This window comes from Ranitomeya variabilis, chromosome 3 (assembly GCF_051348905.1).
Source record: "Ranitomeya variabilis isolate aRanVar5 chromosome 3, aRanVar5.hap1, whole genome shotgun sequence".
In the NCBI taxonomy this organism is placed as follows: domain Eukaryota; kingdom Metazoa; phylum Chordata; class Amphibia; order Anura; family Dendrobatidae; genus Ranitomeya; species Ranitomeya variabilis.
In genome coordinates, this window is record NC_135234.1 from 103,721,242 (window position 1) to 103,740,519 (window position 19,278).

The 19,278-nt window shown below is 42.9% G+C and overlaps 1 protein-coding gene across 1 annotated transcript in view; it reads right to left on the reverse strand.

Annotated features, from left to right (window-relative positions):
• Nucleotides 1-4,947: 4,947 nt before the first annotated feature.
• Nucleotides 4,948-19,278, reverse strand: part of PITPNA (phosphatidylinositol transfer protein alpha) — a 71,904-nt gene continuing 57,573 nt past the window's right edge. The window contains exon 12 of the mRNA XM_077294458.1: nt 4,948-11,940. The gene's annotated coding sequence lies outside the window, so the exon portion shown is untranslated. The remainder of the gene's footprint in view (nt 11,941-19,278) is intronic.

Below are 19,278 nucleotides of genomic sequence, written 5' to 3' on the forward strand. Positions count from 1 at the left end.
ACGGCTCCACTCAGTACACCTCATACATACACATACACACACACACCACACGGCTCCATTCAGTACACCTCATACACACACACACACACACACACACCACACGGCTCCACTCAGTACACCTCATACACACACACGGCTCCACTCAGTACACCTCATACACACACACACACCTCCACTCAGTACACATCATACACACACACACACACCACACGGCTCCACTCAGTACACCTCATATACACACACACACACCACACGGCTCCACTCAGTACACCTCATACACACACCACACGGCTCCACTCAGTACACCTCATACACACACACACACACACACCACACGGCTCCACTCAGTACACCTCATACACACACACACACCGCTCCACTCAGTACACCTCATATACACACACACACACCACACGGCTCCACTCAGTACACCTCATACACACACACACCTCCACTCAGTACACCTCATACACACACACCACACGGCTCCACTCAGTACACCTCATACACACACACACCACACGGCTCCACTCAGTACACCTCATATACACACACACCACGGCTCCACTCAGTACACCTCATACACATACACACACACACACACACACACACAGCACACGGCTCCACTCAGTACACCTCATACACACACCCACACACACACCCACACCACATGGCTCCACTCAGTACACCTCATACACACACCACACGGCTCCACTCAGTACACCTCATACACACACACACACACACCACACAGCTCCACTCAGTACACCTCATACACACACACACACACCACACGGCTCCACTCAGTACACCTCATACACACACACACACCACACGGCTCCATTCAGTACACCTCATACACACACACACCACACGGCTCCACTCAGTACACCTCATACACACACACAGCTCCACTCAGTACACCTCATACACACACACACCACACGGCTCCACTCAGTACACCTCATACACACACACACACCACACGGCTCCACTCAGTACACCTCATACACACACACCACACAGCTCCACTCAGTACACCTCATACACACACACCACACAGCTCCACTCAGTACACCTCATACACACACCACACGGCTCCACTCAGTACACCTCATACACACACACACCACACGGCTCCACTCAGTACACCTCATACACACACACCACACGGCTCCACTCAGTACACCTCATACACACACCACACGGCTCCGCTCCGTACACCTCATACACACATGGCTCCGCTCCATACATCTCGTACACACACGGCACCGCTCCGTACACTCACGGCTCCACTCCATACACATTGCACACGCTGCTTCGCACAGTATACCTTGCACACATAGGGCTCCTGTCCATACACCTCGTACACACACGGCACCACTCCGTACACCTCGTACACACACTGCTCTGCTGCATACACCTTTCACACGCAGCTCCACTCCGTACACACGTGGCTGTGCTCCGTACACCTCTTACACACACGACTCCGCTCCATACACCTTTCACACACTGCTCCGATCCATACACCTCGTACACACACGGCTCTGCTACATCCACACTGTAAACACCTCCTGACCTCACACATACGCTTACCTTCCTCCAGCGCCATGACAACCAGCAGAGTCCTGTACACGGAGGTCCTCCCATCCTGTGACTTCATCACAGGTCCGGTGCGCACAGAGCAGCCAATATGCTGCTCTGCGGGTGCAGGGGCTCAGGGAGCTGACCGGGTGATATACACACCTCCCAACCAGTGCGGGACAACTAATGTCCCGCCCGGGATCGCGGGGTTGACTGTCAAAATCGGGACAGTCCCACTGGATCCGGGATGGTTGGGAGGTATGTGTATACCCCATCTCACATGTAAAGCGCCATGGAATAACTGGCGCTATAATAATAATAAATAATAATAATGCTATTATTTAGAATGCATTCTGCAATTTTTCTGCACATGATGCTTTTTTTCCGCAAAAAAAATGCATTGCGGTAAAAATGCAGCATGTTCATTAATTTTGCGGGTTTTTTTTCGTGTTTTTCTTGCTATATAATGCATTGGGAAAGCTCCGGAAAAAAAATGCGCAAAAAACACGGTAAAAAAACGAATGCAGATTTCTTGCAGAAAATGTCCGGTTTTCTTCAGGAATTTTCTGAAAGAAATTCTTACGTGTGCATATACCCTAACAAGTACCCTGCTGTCAAGTAAAGTTGAACTGTTGAGCATGGACATGGAGTCTGGAGTTGTTTATGCAAGCCTGGAATATGGAGCCAGAGGGGACTCTGGTAATTAATGTAAGGGTTCTGCTGTGCACATTGCATATACTGTACAGCAGAAGGGACATTGTTTCCTTTGTGGGGTGCTAGGGTGCAGGACCGCAACAGCCCCTTGCTACGACTACCATCCTGGCCACCATGCACCAATGAGAACTGTGCAAGGTTCTGTCCACATTACAAAAGGATGTTTTTCTCTGAAATGCCACAGCTTTACAGCGACAAACATACCTGGTGCGATACTACAGCCGGGGCCGGATACGTGCTGCACAAACCATGAGCAGCCTGTATCACCGGTCAGGCTCCTTTTAATAACTTAAGTTGCGTACTATAACAGAATTACCCATAATGCAGCTTATGCCAGGGTTACTGTGTGGGGGCTTGTAATACTCACAGGCTGGGCTTATAATAATCCCTCTACCTCCCCATCAGCACCTATTACATGTGAGGTAGTACAAAACACTAAACACTGTAATAATAAATATAATAAGGCCCCCAGCCCCGTCTTCCCTCCAGCACCCATTCAGGCCCCACCCTGCTCCCATCCTCTCACATACATCCCCACAGTGACATTGACATACCTGAATTTAGTAAACCTAGTAAATTATGGCCCCTCACAGACAGATAGATCAAAAATTGCAGGTGCCATCCATGAACTAAGTGTTGCAGGCAAGCAAAGAGCATGAGATGAAGTCAGGCCCAGGCAATATCTGAGGTGATGTAATGTGGGCACTAGGACCCAGGAGAGATATGGTGTGCATGAACCAGAGCATGCAGGGAGTGGAGCTGACTGCAGCACTGACAGCAGAGTCTGTCAGAATCTTATAGTCAGAATCTTATCAGCTCTGGCAGCACACTGCACTGAGACTCTGCCACTGTCCTAGCCCCTGTGCAGGGTCTCAAGTAGATGGGGGCGCAGGTTATTAGCCGTGGTCTCCTTGAGTGCTGACTGATGACAGAAGTGGCTGTGGCTCCGGGTGGACCCCTTCATGGGACAGGGCCCGGGGCGATAGCCCCCTCTGCCCACCCCCTACAATAGCTACATTACTGGCTGTTAATGATTTTTTTTTTTATCCAAGGCAAGAAATTGCACTTTCCATGGAATGTAGAGGAAAACCCTTGCCTGAACTATCAGATCCAAACTGACTGTGGTCTGTGTGATTGCGCTATGTTGTGCAACAGTTAATGTTTCAGATTTTAAAACAGAGCAATATTTGCCATCTTTTCCAATCCTTTGGACGCAGACAGTGCACCCCATCAACTTCAGATGGAATCAGTAGATATTCAAAGTGATAGTGGCCTGAGAGCAAAGTACAAGGATCCTAAAATTGAGGAGTTGTACAGTCCACTGACCCCCTGCTTTGATGCCACAGCTCTGACTTCATGCTGCTCTTGTGTCCATGTTTGGGAGCACCTATCTGTGCGGACAGATGTTTTCAATAATGAATCTAAACAAGAGTAAGCCCAGATCATACATCACCAATGGTGCTATAGCAGACACACTGAGCACGGGAAACTGAGGTCAGACATTTGGCCAGAAAACAATAGGTATGCATTTAAATAAAAAAAAAAAAACCTGAAAGAAAAAATTTTCAAACAAGAAATTTAGTGGAATTACATTTTAACCATACATTTGAATGGTTGTGCTTACATTTTGCTTTGTTTTTATTTTTAGAACTTGATCAATAGATGTGTAACACAGTGTCTCAGGTTATTTAACAGTATGGTAAGTAGTAGTTGCATTTGCACAGTTTTACAGTTACAAATAGCCCTTTGAATGCAACCATAAGGGTAAGTTCACACAAGGTGTTTTTTTGCTGCTTTTTTATGCTAATTTTCAGCTGCTTTTTACAGTACCAGCAAAGCCTATGAGATTTCAGAAATCTCATACACACGCATTGGTTTTTTGTTTGATCAGTATTTTGTGCTTTGCTGCGTTTTTTGGATATAGAGCATGTCACTTTTTTGCTCGTTTTTTTCACCCATTGACTTGAATGGGTGTTGAAAAAAATGCAGCAAAAATGCAGGTATTTGCTGCTTTTTTGATGCTGAAAATCCAAGGACATTAGCATGGACAAAGAAAAAACGCGCCAAAAAAAGTACCAAATACGCAACAAAAACGCACCTAAACCTGCGTTTTTGACGCAGCTTCTTTCCTGCCAAGAAGATCAGGAAAGCAGCAAAACGCCCTGTGTGAACCTGCCCTAATGCCGATTCAGTCCTCAGTGGAAAAAAAATAGTTTGATACCCCTGCTAGTGTCTGAAAAAGAAAAGATATGTCTGATATTAATCCTGGTCTAGTAAAAACTGAAAACCTCAGATAGCATGCTGACGGAATCCTAGGGCTGTCCGATTTTCACCGATTGATAGGAATGGCCAGAGAACGCTGCATAAGTTTTATTTTTTATGCTTACTAGAAAAACTGATGAAACACCGATGATAAAAATTGACACTTATGAAACAATAATGAAAATCTGATTAAAACACTGATGAAACTGTTTTTCACGTTCGCAAAAGAACCCAAAGCTGATGTGTGAAAGTGGGATTCGTTTTTTTTTAATTAATTGACAGCTGTAATTTGGTCACTGTATGAAAACACGCTTACATTGCACTAGTTTCACAACTATATATTCCTATGTATTGCATGTATTTGAAAGGAATCAATTACAAAACAGACGTGTTCTAGAATATTTATTTCCAATATACCTGCATTGGAGTATTAGACAAAAAAGGCACAAACTCACATAAAAGAAACAACAATAATAGTCTAGGCAAATCTACAAATAGTACTTATTTCAAAAGGAAGAATGTTATCAAACAATCAGTATCTGAATGAAGATTGACAGAGGTTCGACTCAAAGTATAAACAGGACAAGAAAGCAGCAGTTTCAATTGAGAACATTAAGGTTGAGGTTTTCATCCACTCCAATTGCCAGGAAAGGTAGGACCAATTCTCAGAAAACAAAAGCAGCAGTGAGTGATGCCAAGTCCAAGGTCAGACTAGTAAAATAGAGTCTCATCCCTTAGATGGTGAAAGCAGCTATCAGTGGGCTGAATCAACAGCCATTTTATGTGCCTATAAGCAAAAGAAATACAGTAATATGCTGCAGGATCTTGAACTGTATATTCCTGCTACCATATATACAGGATTTACACCATTAAAACTCAATAACCAGAAGAGAATGGTAGGAAAAATTAAGAACTATTTCCTGATTGATGACATGTAGCCAGTCACAATTGTACTTTTCCTGCCCAAATGCACCAGGACTCACCATTGTGCATAGAAAAAATCTAAGCAAGGTTGGATTTTGTGGGATGGTCATATAGGTGTATACTTGTAAAGATATGAATTTGGAAACCATTCACAAAATATAGATACTCATAATTCCTACTAGGTCCAAGGACAATATAGCAAGTTGATCGACACTTGTTTTCTTCCATTTACACACGCAGCTGTTATATATCGTTCATCCGCATACAATTTCCTTGTTGGCAACAATGAAGGGAATTGATGCCTACAATGATATTAATGTCCACATAAAATATGCAAATCACACAACAAAGGAGCGTTTGATCGGTGGAGTTGTGGATTAATGAACAGGAACAAATGTTTGTAATCATTGACCATGTAAATTGGTCTTTACTCGATTTTCATCATGATCCTCTGTCACAAAAGATGGGTAGTCAGACACTACTGGTGCTGTTACTACGATACAGTATGGTTCCAGAACAAAAATTACTAGTTCAAGATTAAGCTTTTTGGATAGGATTATTGTGGCTGCAGTACAATAATATAAAGGGTGAACCCTGTACAGGCAGGTAAATTAAAGGTAGATGGTCAGCGCAAAGTTACTGATCAAAACAAGCACAGGTGCACATGAAGTTTCAGAGCACATCTCCACCTACTTTCCTTTCATCCACCTTCACCCTCCTCTTAAGGGATCATTAAAGAAAGCGGGGTTGGAGAAAGATACAAAATATGTAGTTGAAAAGGTGCACTGAACTACTTGGCCATGCCAAGAGTGCGCTGAACTACTTGGCCATGCCAAAAGTGCGCTGAACTACTTGGCCATGCCTAGAGTGCGCTGAACTACTTGGCCATGCCAAAAGTGCGCTGAACTACTTGGCCATGCCAAAAGTGCGCTGAACTACTTGGCCATGCCAAGAGTGCGCTGAACTACTTGGCCATGCCAAGAGTGCGCTGAACTACTTTGGCCATGCCAAGAGTGCGCTGAACTACTTTGGCCATGCCAAGAGTGCGATGAACTACTTTGGCCATGCTAAGAGTGCACTGAAGGCTTGTGCTTGTTTAGAACAGTCAATTTTTGCGGACAGACTCCTTTAAAAGAAGTACTCCCACAAAACGTTTTATTGCCTAAACTCATCAAAATGTATTTGTAGTGTAGTTTAAGTGTAGAAATATACTTTCTAGCGTCATTCTGGTCTTCTTCTGAGTCACATGACTTCTATTGTGACTTTTTGGATAACATTATGGTCTGTGTGGGAGACGGAAGTAGCTATTATAGTGTACATGTTTGTAGCCTCATTCTAGGCTCCATAGACTTACATTGGAAACGCGACTTCCAGCTCACACACAGACCCCGATGTTATCTGGCAAGTCAGAACAGGAGTCATGTAAATGGGAAGAGGACCTAATCGGCACTGGAAACTGGCAAAGACTGCAAATCGGCTAGTATATTACTGCACTTACACTACATATAGATTTTGATGAATTTGGGCAATATAAAAAGGTTTTGTCAGAGTGCTTCTTTAACATGAAATGTGTAATTGTATGACTGTTCAAACATAGTTTGGACAACAATAAAACCACTCATTAACATGCATGCCTGGCTTAAACAAATGCATATATAAATCATTATAAAAGGAAGCAACAGTAGTAGCTGCTGGAAGTGCAATTATATCTCAAGTGGGAAGACCAGAAATGGTTGGCGAAACAATACATGGCTTATCCAATTGCACCAATCTCCAAACCTTAGCCAGCAGTGGATGTTCACAGATGACTGGTAGCCTGTTGTGCAAGATCGTTAAAAGATTATTAAAATTACCGCTATATCCTATAGGACAAGGGAAGCGGACATACACGGTTGTGCGGATGTCGGGTTCACTGACTAATTTCTGCAACTGTGAGTCAACAGGGGAAATATTTGAGAATTGCAATAATGCCCTCAAAATGAGGTTCTACCATTATATTTTTCTTTCTATATTTTTGTACAAGTTACCCAATAAAAAAGCTGCTTTTCTGTCAACCAAAAAAAATAAAATTTGCAAAACAATGTTATGACTGCCGGGCAATGAGAAATTATGTCTGAGGTAAATGTTGAATTTATTTAAATTGCTAATGGAATATAGAAGTTTATAAATTATAACATTTCACAAAAATATATCTTTATATTTGGTCAGGAGTGATATATCTGACAAAACACATGTGCTGAGTGGTGAATAAAAAAAAGGGACTGCTGCTCTTTGCTACAGATTTTCCTTCCCATCTCCACGAGTACCTTATGATGTCCACACATATTCCATACCTAATTTCACTATTTACAATTATTAAAACCCACATTATTATTATTAAAGATACATTTACCGCAAGCCATACAGTTTGGATCGCCATCTTGTCTTCTATGATAAAGAAGGTAGTAAGAAGTGGATGTTTGCAAACTGACTACCCAGCCATTTACTTTTGCCAACAATTGCTTTCTAAGACCTTAAAATGCAAATCTAAAATTTTTCCATACACTTGAAAAGGGCCTGCCTGGCGTCATGCACCTCCGAACAGGGAGTTTTTGAAGCTATCACAAGGGTAGCAACTGACCTCCATATTTGTGTCATATTGTCTACACGGACATCACGCACCAAGTGTTAGATGCTATGCTGCAGTCACAGAACATTACTAGTGATGAGTGCAAGCGCTCGTTACTAGAGTTTGTGCGTACCTGAGCACCCTAGGCAGAGTTTCGCGGCTGCTCGAGTGACATGTTTGAGTACCTGAGCACCCTAGGCTGGGTATTGCGACTGCTCGAGTGACATGTTTGAGTATCCCGTTACACTCGCTACATACCAGAGCACTCTAGGCAAACCCGAGTAACGAGCACTTGCGCTTATCACTAAACAGTACGTATTCATGGAGTCTGACGACACAGAGTCAAGTATATAGAAAAATCGTCCATTTCTTAAATATGGGGCCACTGAAAGCAATTGTGACAACAAAGAATACCCCAACCCCTTCCAAGGCAAACGAGAGCCATAGTAGTTTGTCAGCTTTTGTCCTGCAGATCTAACACATATGGCTGGTCAATGGGGCTCGCATATAGTTCTGAACATAAAAAGAGTACAAGTACATCAATAGAGGTGCCATATTCCAATCGCCCCAATTCCCTATGCATTAGCGTTATCCTGCATGTAACCAAAAAAAAAAATACTAGGCCTCGGTATTAAAACTTGCCTATAGCAACCAGTCACAGTTCACTTATTTTTCCACAGCAGTTTAAAAAAATAAAAAAAACACATGAGAAGTTCTTCGTTGCTATTGATATTAAGGGTAAGTTTTTGAATAAAAGTTGCCTTATGTCTTGTTAATGACAGAATTGACACACAACCCAATGAGACAACATACTGGGCTTCAATTTTTTCAAAACTGCATAATAAATACAGGCTACGTTGCCCAGTGCAACCGGTGTTCAGCTTTAATTTCTTAAACTGCTCAGGTAAAATGAAAGCAGCGCTGTGATTGGCTGCCATGGGTCACAAGGACAGACAGTTTAGATATACAAAGTCCACATTTCTGAGTTCTCAAATTTTACATATTAAAAGTAATGGTGAGAAGAACAGGAGGGGTCTCATAGAAGAAGCCTTTGTTCACCACCTAGAAACATCAGCTGTACACCAGAAAATGGGCATGTCTTGTTGTCTGTTCTGGATTACCATTTTTAAACAGTTCTTCTTTTTACTCTTCAGCAGGACAGCACCTAATCTAGCAGTTACCTCATGAAGAAACTTGGAGCATAACCAGCAATTAATTTTTTCCCCATAAATTAAAAGTGCACATGAAGATAAGAAACGTAATACATCTTATCAGCGAAATCTGTGTTTTTTTCCCCCTTCTCCTGCTGGACTAATCTTTCACTGTCAAAACTCTCAATTCATAAAATCTGTCTTCAGAGTATACAGATTTTACAATTAAAAGGTGCTTTTACCATGATTTTAATTAATATATCTTGGAACATTAAGTTCTACAATTGAATGTGAAAAAAAAAATGTTCCTGTGCCAAGCTAATCTTATAAATGTGCCCCTGCTGTGTGCTGTGTAAAGGCTGTGTCTAACTATGCAGGAGGATGATCTGATCATATCACAGCTCCTGGGAGGAAACAAAAGAGTATACAGACATTACAGCACGGGATCACAGTTGCTGTTTTCTGTGAGGTAAAACATGTTTAAAAACAAGCAACCAAACCTTTACCTCACAGAAAGAATCAGCTGCGATCCTGTTCTGTAATGTCTGTATACTCTTTTTGCTTCCTTCCCTGGCCGGAGCTGTGGTATACTCAGAATCACACAGTACATAGCAGAAAAGAAAGGAAAGGGGCTACTGCATAGGCAAGAGGGGAGGCAGCTGGAGAGTAACGCTCATCTGGGTAGGTTGTGTCCCGGCACAACTCTCTTGAACATGGTGATAGAACGATGGGAGGCTGCTGTTCTGGTCAATGACCCACACCATGATGGTAAGGAAAACTGGGAAAAGAAGCGGTGTGCTCCAGGTGCTGTCAAAAATGGATCAGAGAATGGACACGGGTCAAGATAAGAGATTTATTGATACAACGCATTTCAGAGTTGGATCAACTCCTTCCTCAGAGGAAGGAGTTGAACCAACTCCAAAACGTGTTGTATGAATAAATATCTTATCGTGTCCATTCTCCAATACCTTTTTGGCAGCGCCTGGAGCACACCGCTTCTTTTCCCAGTTTTACAGCACACAGAAAGGGCACATTTATAAAATTATCTCAGCACAAAAACATTTTTTTTGACCCATCTAATTGTGGAACTTATTTTCATTCCAAGACCTATTGATGAAAATATATTCTGTTCATGGAAAAAAACCCTTTATAAAGATGGGAGATGACAGTTGGTTCTCAAAGTTCTATGGAGAACTGAAACGGTAATTTCAGGAGAACTTGCAGCTGAATATCTGTGCCTGCCTCTGGTTCCGCCTCATTCCACTCTTCATAGAATTCTATAAGCACCAACTGTCCTCTCCTATCATAGTAATGAGAAAAGCTATCTTCACAGAATACAGATTTTACCTGTAAATTGACAGTAAAAAAATCAATCCAGAAGGAGAAAGCAGCAGACTTTTCTGATGAAAATATGAAACTTTTTACTGTATTTTATGTGTACTATTGATGTATGGAATAAAAATTATAACGACAATTACTCTTTAAACAGTTAAAGGAGTTGCCCATTTTTACATTTTATTTTTCCGTAGAATTGCAGACCTGTAAATTAGCAAGCTGAATATTTTCTCACCGTCCTGGGTTCAGTGCGTCATCTTTGTGGTTGAAAAAGTGACCGCAGCACAAGTGACCACTGCAGCCAATCACATGCCTTTGGCATGGAGACGTCACCACCACAGCTTAACATATCAACAAAGATCGAAGCAGTGGCAATGAGGAAGCAATAGATCTAGGGAAGGTGAGAAACAGCTACTTTATAGCTCTGCAATCCTATGGAAAGATTTTAAAGGGACAGCACCCTTAAGCTTCGTAAAATTCAACACTAATCTGGGTTATTGCACGGCTGTCTGTTGCTTAAAAAAATTATTTAATTCTGTAGCTGCATATGTTTTGTCCAAGTACAAATCCCAGCATAATCTCCTAGATTTATGTTGCACTAGATATCAGTATGTAGACTGATGACAGAATTGTATATACATTATTTAGGAGAATATGTTGAGATCTTATATCTTAATTACACAGGATCCACAATGATTTCAGGGCTGTTAGTTGGGCAGCGCGCTGATAACACAGGAACACTTGGAATGTCAAGACCAAAGTGAAATTGGATTGTCTTACCATAACAAACTGAAAGATTTGCAATTATTTACATCATTGTGACATAAACCAACAGAATCTAAGATTATAAAACATAAGAATACTTCTGCTATAGAGGTCCTCAGTTCATACAGAGCTTTAGATATCTTGCAGGTAAAATGGGATTTGTGGTACTAATGATACCGGTACCTTCCCCCAAAATATGAGATCACTGTTTTAAATAGCAATTCATGTTTCAAATAAGTAAAACAGTATTTGCAATTCACAATTATCACAAGACATTTTTTTTTCCTAAAAGAGACATTTAAATTAAAGAGGAACTCCGTAGATTCTCTGGGGACAATGAAAATATAAGAGCAGAGGGCTTTGTTAATACAGTATATACACAATGCACCTGAGGAGTGAGCTCCTTCATCGCACGGGTATGAGAATCAGCGTTTGCTTGTTATAGGACTACAAGCTCACAATATTACAGAGTGCCTAGAGTAAACTACAAGGGAGGGTCAAATCTTTGTCAAAAACAGGTAGTGGACTTGATCTAGAAGTGAGCCATCCATCAGGACCAGAATACAGGATGTTCCTGTCCATCACTTCAGTTCAAAACTGAAAGGGAAAAAAAAATTGATTATTAGTCAACAATGGAAACAGCTAATATTTGGTATATGGTGTACAATCATTTAATGTGGACTTTACACAAGTTTGGGCATGTTAAACTGGCCACATTATGGTATAATGGCTGCAGAGCTGATTAAAAGATAATGAAAATGAGAAATAAAAAAAAAATAAAAACCAAGACTAGATCACCTCTGGGGGTGGTTTACTTTTCACCCTGCATGACACTGACCAATCATAAGCAGAAATGCTTTCCTCACTGATCTCAATGCTTGGCATCTACTTTAATTGCAAGTGCGGGAGGGGAATAAACAGAGGTGTGCGCCATTACAAACGCCTCTGTATCTGGAGCTCTCATCCCACGGCACTGTCAGTGCTGGAGGAGGGAAAGTGGGGCAGTGCAGTGCTGTGATATGAGAGCTGCAGATACTGAAATACTTGTAACAACACATAGATCTACTCTATTCCCCTGCCCCACTGTAATCACAGTAGGTTCCAGAGGAGAGATCAGTGAGGAGTTTGACTATCTCAGACATCATGCATGGGTTTTTTTTTTTAACCCATGCATGATGCCGCCCGCTTATGACTGGTCAACAATATGCAGTCAAGGAAAAATAAATAAATGTCCATTCACGTTGAATTCATGCGACAGTATTGGCATCTCTTAGATTTAAAAAGTCACGTAATTTATTTACTGCTCCACTTTTTTCGCTCTTTAAGGGATGTCCACAGATATTTTTTTTAGAATTATTTTTACTTTATAAACATTAGTGAATACAAAAACAGGGTGATTAATAAGTGGAATACAATAAATGTTAATATATTGTCATAAATAATTAACACAATACCAGAAAAAGTATTGTTGGGAAAGACTACTTTGGGATTCGACAGCATCAGGAGTAATTCATCAGTGAAGGCTGCAGGTATTTGTTAATTTTATAATTGTACTACCTTGAATGTCGGTGTCTTGTCTGATTTGTTGTATTAAGGCTTCTATGACCAGGGTAAAGAGGGAGGGAGAGGGCACCCCTGACATGTTCCATTTTGATTGGTAAAGCTTTGCGATAGGATGCCATTTACTCTTATCTTTGCTCAGGGGAACAAGTAAAAGTGAGATGATGGCGTCTATAAGTTTAGAAGGGAATGCAAAGCTTTCTAAAGTATATGCCATGAAGCACCAGTTTATTCCGTCAAACGCTTTTTCTGCATCAGTTGCACTTTACCTTTATTTAAAAAGATGTGTTGGGGACATGATTTTGTTGCACTTAATAAAATATACAGTGCCCTGAAAAATTATTCATACTCCATGAACTTTTTCACATCCAGAAACTTACGGTAATTGCATTTTATTGGGATTTTATGAGATATACCAACACAAACTAGAAAGTGAAGTGTAAAGGAAATTATGCATGGTTTTTTAATTATTTTAAAAATATAAATCTGAAAATTTACCGTGCATTTGTATTCAGCCCCCTGTAGTCCTATACGCATATATAAAATCTTGAGTGACCAATTGCCTCCAGAAGTCACGTAATTAGTAAACCGAGTCCACCTGTGTGTAATTTACTCTCAGTATAACTAAAGCTGCTCTGTGAAGGCCTTGAGGTTTGTTAGAGAAAATTAGGGCTCAAACAGCATCATGAAAGCCAAGGAACACAACAGACAGGACAGGGATAAAGTTGTGAAGAGTAAAGCAGCGTTAGGTTCTAAAAAAAATAGCCCAAGCTCTGAACATGTCATGGAGCACTGTTTAATCCATCATCCAAAAATGAAAGGAGTATGGCACGACTGCAAACCTACCAGGACATGGTTGACCATCTAAATGGACATCCCAAGCAAGGAGAGCACTAATTAGACAAGCAGAAATGAGGCCCATGGTTACTCTGGAGGAACTGCAGAGATCCAGAGCTCAGGCGGGAGAATCTGTCCCTTTGTCTTCTTTCCACTCTGCCATAAAGGCCAGATTTGTGGAGTATACGACTGACATTTTTGAAAGCAAGCCATGAGAAGTACAGTTTGAAAAAACCCATGTAGGGGGCATAGCTAGCACGTGGAAGAAATGTGCTCTGGTCAGATGAGATCAAAGTAGAACTTTTTGGGCTAAATGCAAAACACTAAGGGTACCGTCTACACTCTGCAACTTTCCAACGATCACGACCAGTGATACGACCTGGCCGTGATCGTTGGAAAGTCGTTTTGTGGTCGCTGGGGAGCTGTCACACAGACCGCTCTCCAGCGACCAACGATGCCGAAGGCCCCGGGTAACCAGGGTAAACATCGGGTTACTAAGCGCAGGGCCGCGCTTAGTAACCCGATGTTTACCGTGGTTACCAGCGTAAAAGTAAAAAAAAAAAAAAACGTACATACTCACATTTCGGTGTCCTTCATGTCCCTTGCCATCTGCTTCCCGCACTGACTGAGTGCCGCCGTAAAGTGAAAGCAGATCACAGCGGTGCAGCGGTGACGTCACCGCTGTGCTCTGCTCCGGCCGGCAGTCAGTCAGAGCGGGAAGCAGACAGCAAGGGACCTGAAGGACACCGAAATGTGAGTATGTAAGGTTTGGGTTTTTTTACTTTTACGCTGGTAACCACGGTAAACATCGGGTTACTAAGCGCGGCCCTGCGCTTAGTAATCCGATGTTTACCCTGGTTACAAGCGAACGCATCGCTGGATCGCTGTCACACACAACGATCCAGCGATGACAGCGGGAGATCCAGCGACGAAAGAAAGTTCCAAACGATCTGCTACGACGTACGATTCTCAGCAGGGTACCTGATCGCTGCTGCGTGTCAGACACAGCGATATCGTATGGATATCGCTGGAACGTCACAGATCGTACCGTCGTAGCGACAAAAGTGCCACTGTGAGACGGTACCCTTAGGGTACGTCTCCACGGTCCGTTTCGCCGGCGGGATCGCCGCAGCGGCGAAGCCGCTCGGCGCTAAGCCCCGCCCCCTTAATGGGACGCGATGGTGCCGGATGTGTACAGTACACATCCGGGATCATCGCACCCCTCGCCATAGGGCCCTGTGATATGCCTTGTGGGGACGCTGCGTCCCCGCAAGGTGTACGGACATGCTGCGTTCTGAAAAGACGCGCAGCATGTCCGGAGTTGCAGGGCCGCCGCGTGCGGGTTTCCACGCATAGTGGAGACGGGATTTCATAAAATCCCCTCCACTATGCTGGAACATCTGGACGCTGCTTGTTTGACGCTGCAGCGTCAAACAAGCAGCGTTTACGTACCGTGGAAACATACCCTTAAGGTACCGTCACACTAAGCAACGTCGCCAGCGATCTGTGACGTTGCAGCGTCCTAGGTAGCGATATCGCTGTATTTGACACGCAGCAGCGATCTAGATCCCGCTGTGAAATTGCTGGTCGCTGCTAGAAGGTCTGCACATTATTTGGTCGCTAGGTCGCCGTGTATCGCCGTGTTTGACAGCAAAAGCAACCATACCAGCGACATTTTACGCTGGTAACCAGGGTAAACATCGGGTTACTAAGCGCAGGGCCGCGCTTAGTAACCCGATGTTTACCCTGGTTACCAGCGTAAAATGTAAAAAAAAAAAAACACTACATACTCACATGCTTCCCCCGGCGTCCGCTTCCCACACTGACTGAGCGCCGCAAATTGAAAGTGAAAGCACAGCACAGCGGTGACGTCACCGCTGTGCCCTGCTACTGCCGGCGCTCAGTCATTACAGGAAGCGGACGCCGGGGGACGCATGTAAGTATGTACTTACATTTTACGCTGGTAACCAGGGTAAACATCGGGTTACTAAGCGCGGCCCTGCGCTTAGTAACCCGATGTTTACCCTGGTTACCCGGGGACCTCGGCATCGTTGGTCGCTGGAGAGCGGTCTGTGTGACAGCTCTCCAGCGACCACACAGCGACGCTGCAGCGATCGGCATCGCTGTCGCTATCGCTGCAGCGTCGCTTAGTGTGACGGTACCCTTAGTGTAGCAGAAAACTAATTCTGCACTGAATGCCATCCCCACCGTCAAACAAGGTCAGAATTGATGGGAAGATGGATGGAGCTAAATACACTGCAATCCTGGAGTAAAACCTATTAGAGGTCACAAAAGGACAACGACCCTTAATATACTGCCAGAGCTACAATCGAATGGTTTAGATCAAAGGATATTCATGTGTGTGAAGGGCCCAGTCAAAGTCTAGACTTAAATCCCATTAGGAACCTGTGACAAGACTTGAAAATTGCCGCTTACAGATTCTCTCAACCCAATCTCACTGAGCTAATTTGCAGAATGGGCAACAATGTCAGCCTCTAGATTACAAAGCTGGTAGAGACAAACCACTCTAGACTTGAAGCAGTAATTGCAGCAAAATATGGTCTTGCAAAGTATTGATTCAACAAGGGCTGAATACAAATGCACGTCACAATGTATAGACATAGATTATTTTTAAATATTTTGAAAATCATGTGTCATTTTCTTTACATTTCACAAATACTTGCTACTTTGTTTTGTTAGATCATATAAGATCCCAATAAACTACATTTAGGCTTGTGGGTGTAACATAAAAAAAATGTGGAAACAGCCATGGGGTATGAATACTTTCTCACAGCATTTTAAGTATTACAAGTTCTCCTCCTTTACACGTCAGTACAGCCTTCCTCACTGATGTAGGTGAATGTGCCCAGACATGTCGATCAGTCTTCTCCAAATGAAAAACACTGCACATGGGAGAGTCGTTTTTAACTGGAGGTTTATGGACAGGTCTGGTAACGTGCTCCGGCATCAGAGAACAATTTTAGGCAGGAGTGCGGTGAAGTTTGTAAGGCCGGCCAAAAAATCATGTTCTCAACACACTTCATGACACAAAGAAAAAACAAATATTTTAAAGTGAAGAAGAGTGGATTTTAAAGACAATCTGTCAACAGGTTTTTGCTACCCCATCTCTGAGCAGCATGATGTAGGGGCAGACACCCTGATTCCAGCGATGTGTTACTTGCTGGGCAGTTTGCAACAGTTTTGATAAAATTGCAGCTTTTTCCCTGTGCATATTGTGCAGAGGCAGAAGGCTGCCAATCAGTACTGGGGGCAGAGTAATAGAGAGCTTATGAATATGGAGGACTACCTGGCAGCAGGTTTACTAGTCCTCTATTAATAATTTCTTGTTCATAAGACAGCGATTTTATATAAACTTCCACAAGCAGTATAATCCCACCCCACCACTGATTGTATAGGCAGAAAGCTGTAAATCCGTGGAGTGAGCAGAATTTTCCAGTATCAGTACTCCGAGACCTTGTAGCTCTACAGCAGATAGTGATTTTTTTTTTTTTTTAAATCAAAACAAGAGCATGCAACCCCGTAAGTGACATCACCGGAATCAGGGTCTCTGACCATATATCATACTGCTCTCAGATGGCATAGCAAAAAACCTGGTAAGGCTATATTTCCACGTGGCGTATCGGCAGCGCTTTGAACGCAGCGGATCCCCGCTCCATCCAAAGCGCTGCCGGCCTTTGTATGCGCGGTGATTCCGGATGTGTTCATTGGACACATGCGGAATCACCGCATCCTATACTGTACATAGAACGGTGCTATGCATCTTGCAGAGACTAAGGCTGGGATCACACTGCGTTGCTGGCGTCCGTTAGACGGACTACGTTACACAGCGGCATAACGCGGTGTAACGTAGTCTGTTTAAAGCCGCCATTGACTCCAATGTTGGACGCATCACTAGCGCCTGCCCACAATGGGTGTGCGCTAGGGATGTGCCGTCATTGAGTGACGGACCCTGGGACGCGGGCTGCAGCGTTTCCGGGTCCGTCACTGCTAGCGCAGATAGAGCTAGCAGATGCTCTATCTGCACTAGCGTGCTGCCATACCGGCACTTGCGTTTACAGCAGCCCGTTACCGTATGTGTTGAACGGGCTGCTGTAAACGTAATGTGAACCCAGCCTAAGCGTCTCCGCAAGGTAAATAGACGTGCTGCGGTCTATAAAGACGAGCCGCATGTGCGTATACGCAGGTCTGCCACCTGCGTTTTTGTACGCATAGTGGATATGGGATTTCATAAAATCGACTCCACTATGCTGTAACATCTGGACGCTGCGGATTGGACGCTGCGGCTGTACACAGCGTCCAATCCGCAGCAAATACGCCACATGGAAACATACCCTGACAGGGTCCCTTAACCCCCTTATCAACATAGGACATCATATGCCAGTTCCTTGAAGTTCATGTGCAATCATTCTTAGATTTTTTTTTTTTATGCGAAGAAAAAAATAACGAAAAAAAAAACCATGCAAGTATGGTATTACCCATACTGACCTGGAGAATCATATTGGCAGGTCAGTTTTACCATACAGTGAACATTAAAAAAAAAAAAAAAAAAAAAAAACACAATTGCGAAATTGCACTTTTTTGTAATTTCCACGCAGTAGGAATTTTTTTTCCCTGTTTTCTAGTACACTATGTGGTAGAATGAATAGTGTCATTCAAAAGTACAACACTCGTCCTACAAAAAAAAAAAAAAATCAAGCCATTAAACGGCTATACTGACGGGGGGGGGGGGGGGGAGAAACCTTATGGCTCTCAAAAGAAGGGGGGGAGAAAAGCGAAAAAAAAAAAAAAAAAAAAAATGGCCACGTTGTAAAGAGGTAGTTGTAATTTAAATAACTTTTCAGTCTAAGATGACTTTTTTTTTCAGGTGTACAACATTATTTCTGGTTATTATATGACTAATTTACACCAGTTTTTCCAGCTGTTGACTCTCAAATTTGCAAGAGACTCTGAGCTGGTGGGAGGAGATGAACTGAATGACGATTTCTACCTTACACTGCTCAGCACAGAGAGATGGATTCCTGCTCTACATTTCTTGTTTAGCACACAAAAAACACAGCCAGCATAAAGGACATACAGCAGTCCAGTCTAGATGCTCATGTGAGTTAAAAGACTTGTTGGGAAGCTCAGTAAGATCTTTGCGTTCTGTGTCCGTTATCTTTCTACGCTCCTCAGCCCCCTATCCATAGAGTATAATAGTCTGTGTAAATGACACTGCTGTGAGCAGACCTTCTGTCTTGTCTGAGTAAGAGTGAGTTGAGCTGTTTTTTTTTCTTGTTGGATGACAAGTTCAGAACGCGGCTTGGTGAGGATGACAAGAAGTGTCTTATAAGTGAAGGAGGAAGCAGATTTCTCTGATAAGCTATTTTACAAAGTTTCATATATTAGCCTGTACTATTGATTTATCAAAACTTTGGCAAATGTACAGTTCAAGGATTTACCAAGTTTTGTTTTTTTTCCCCTTTTCCTAGCCGACAACTAAATTAGAGCATAGGAGGTAAGTAGACACTTTATTTCAGG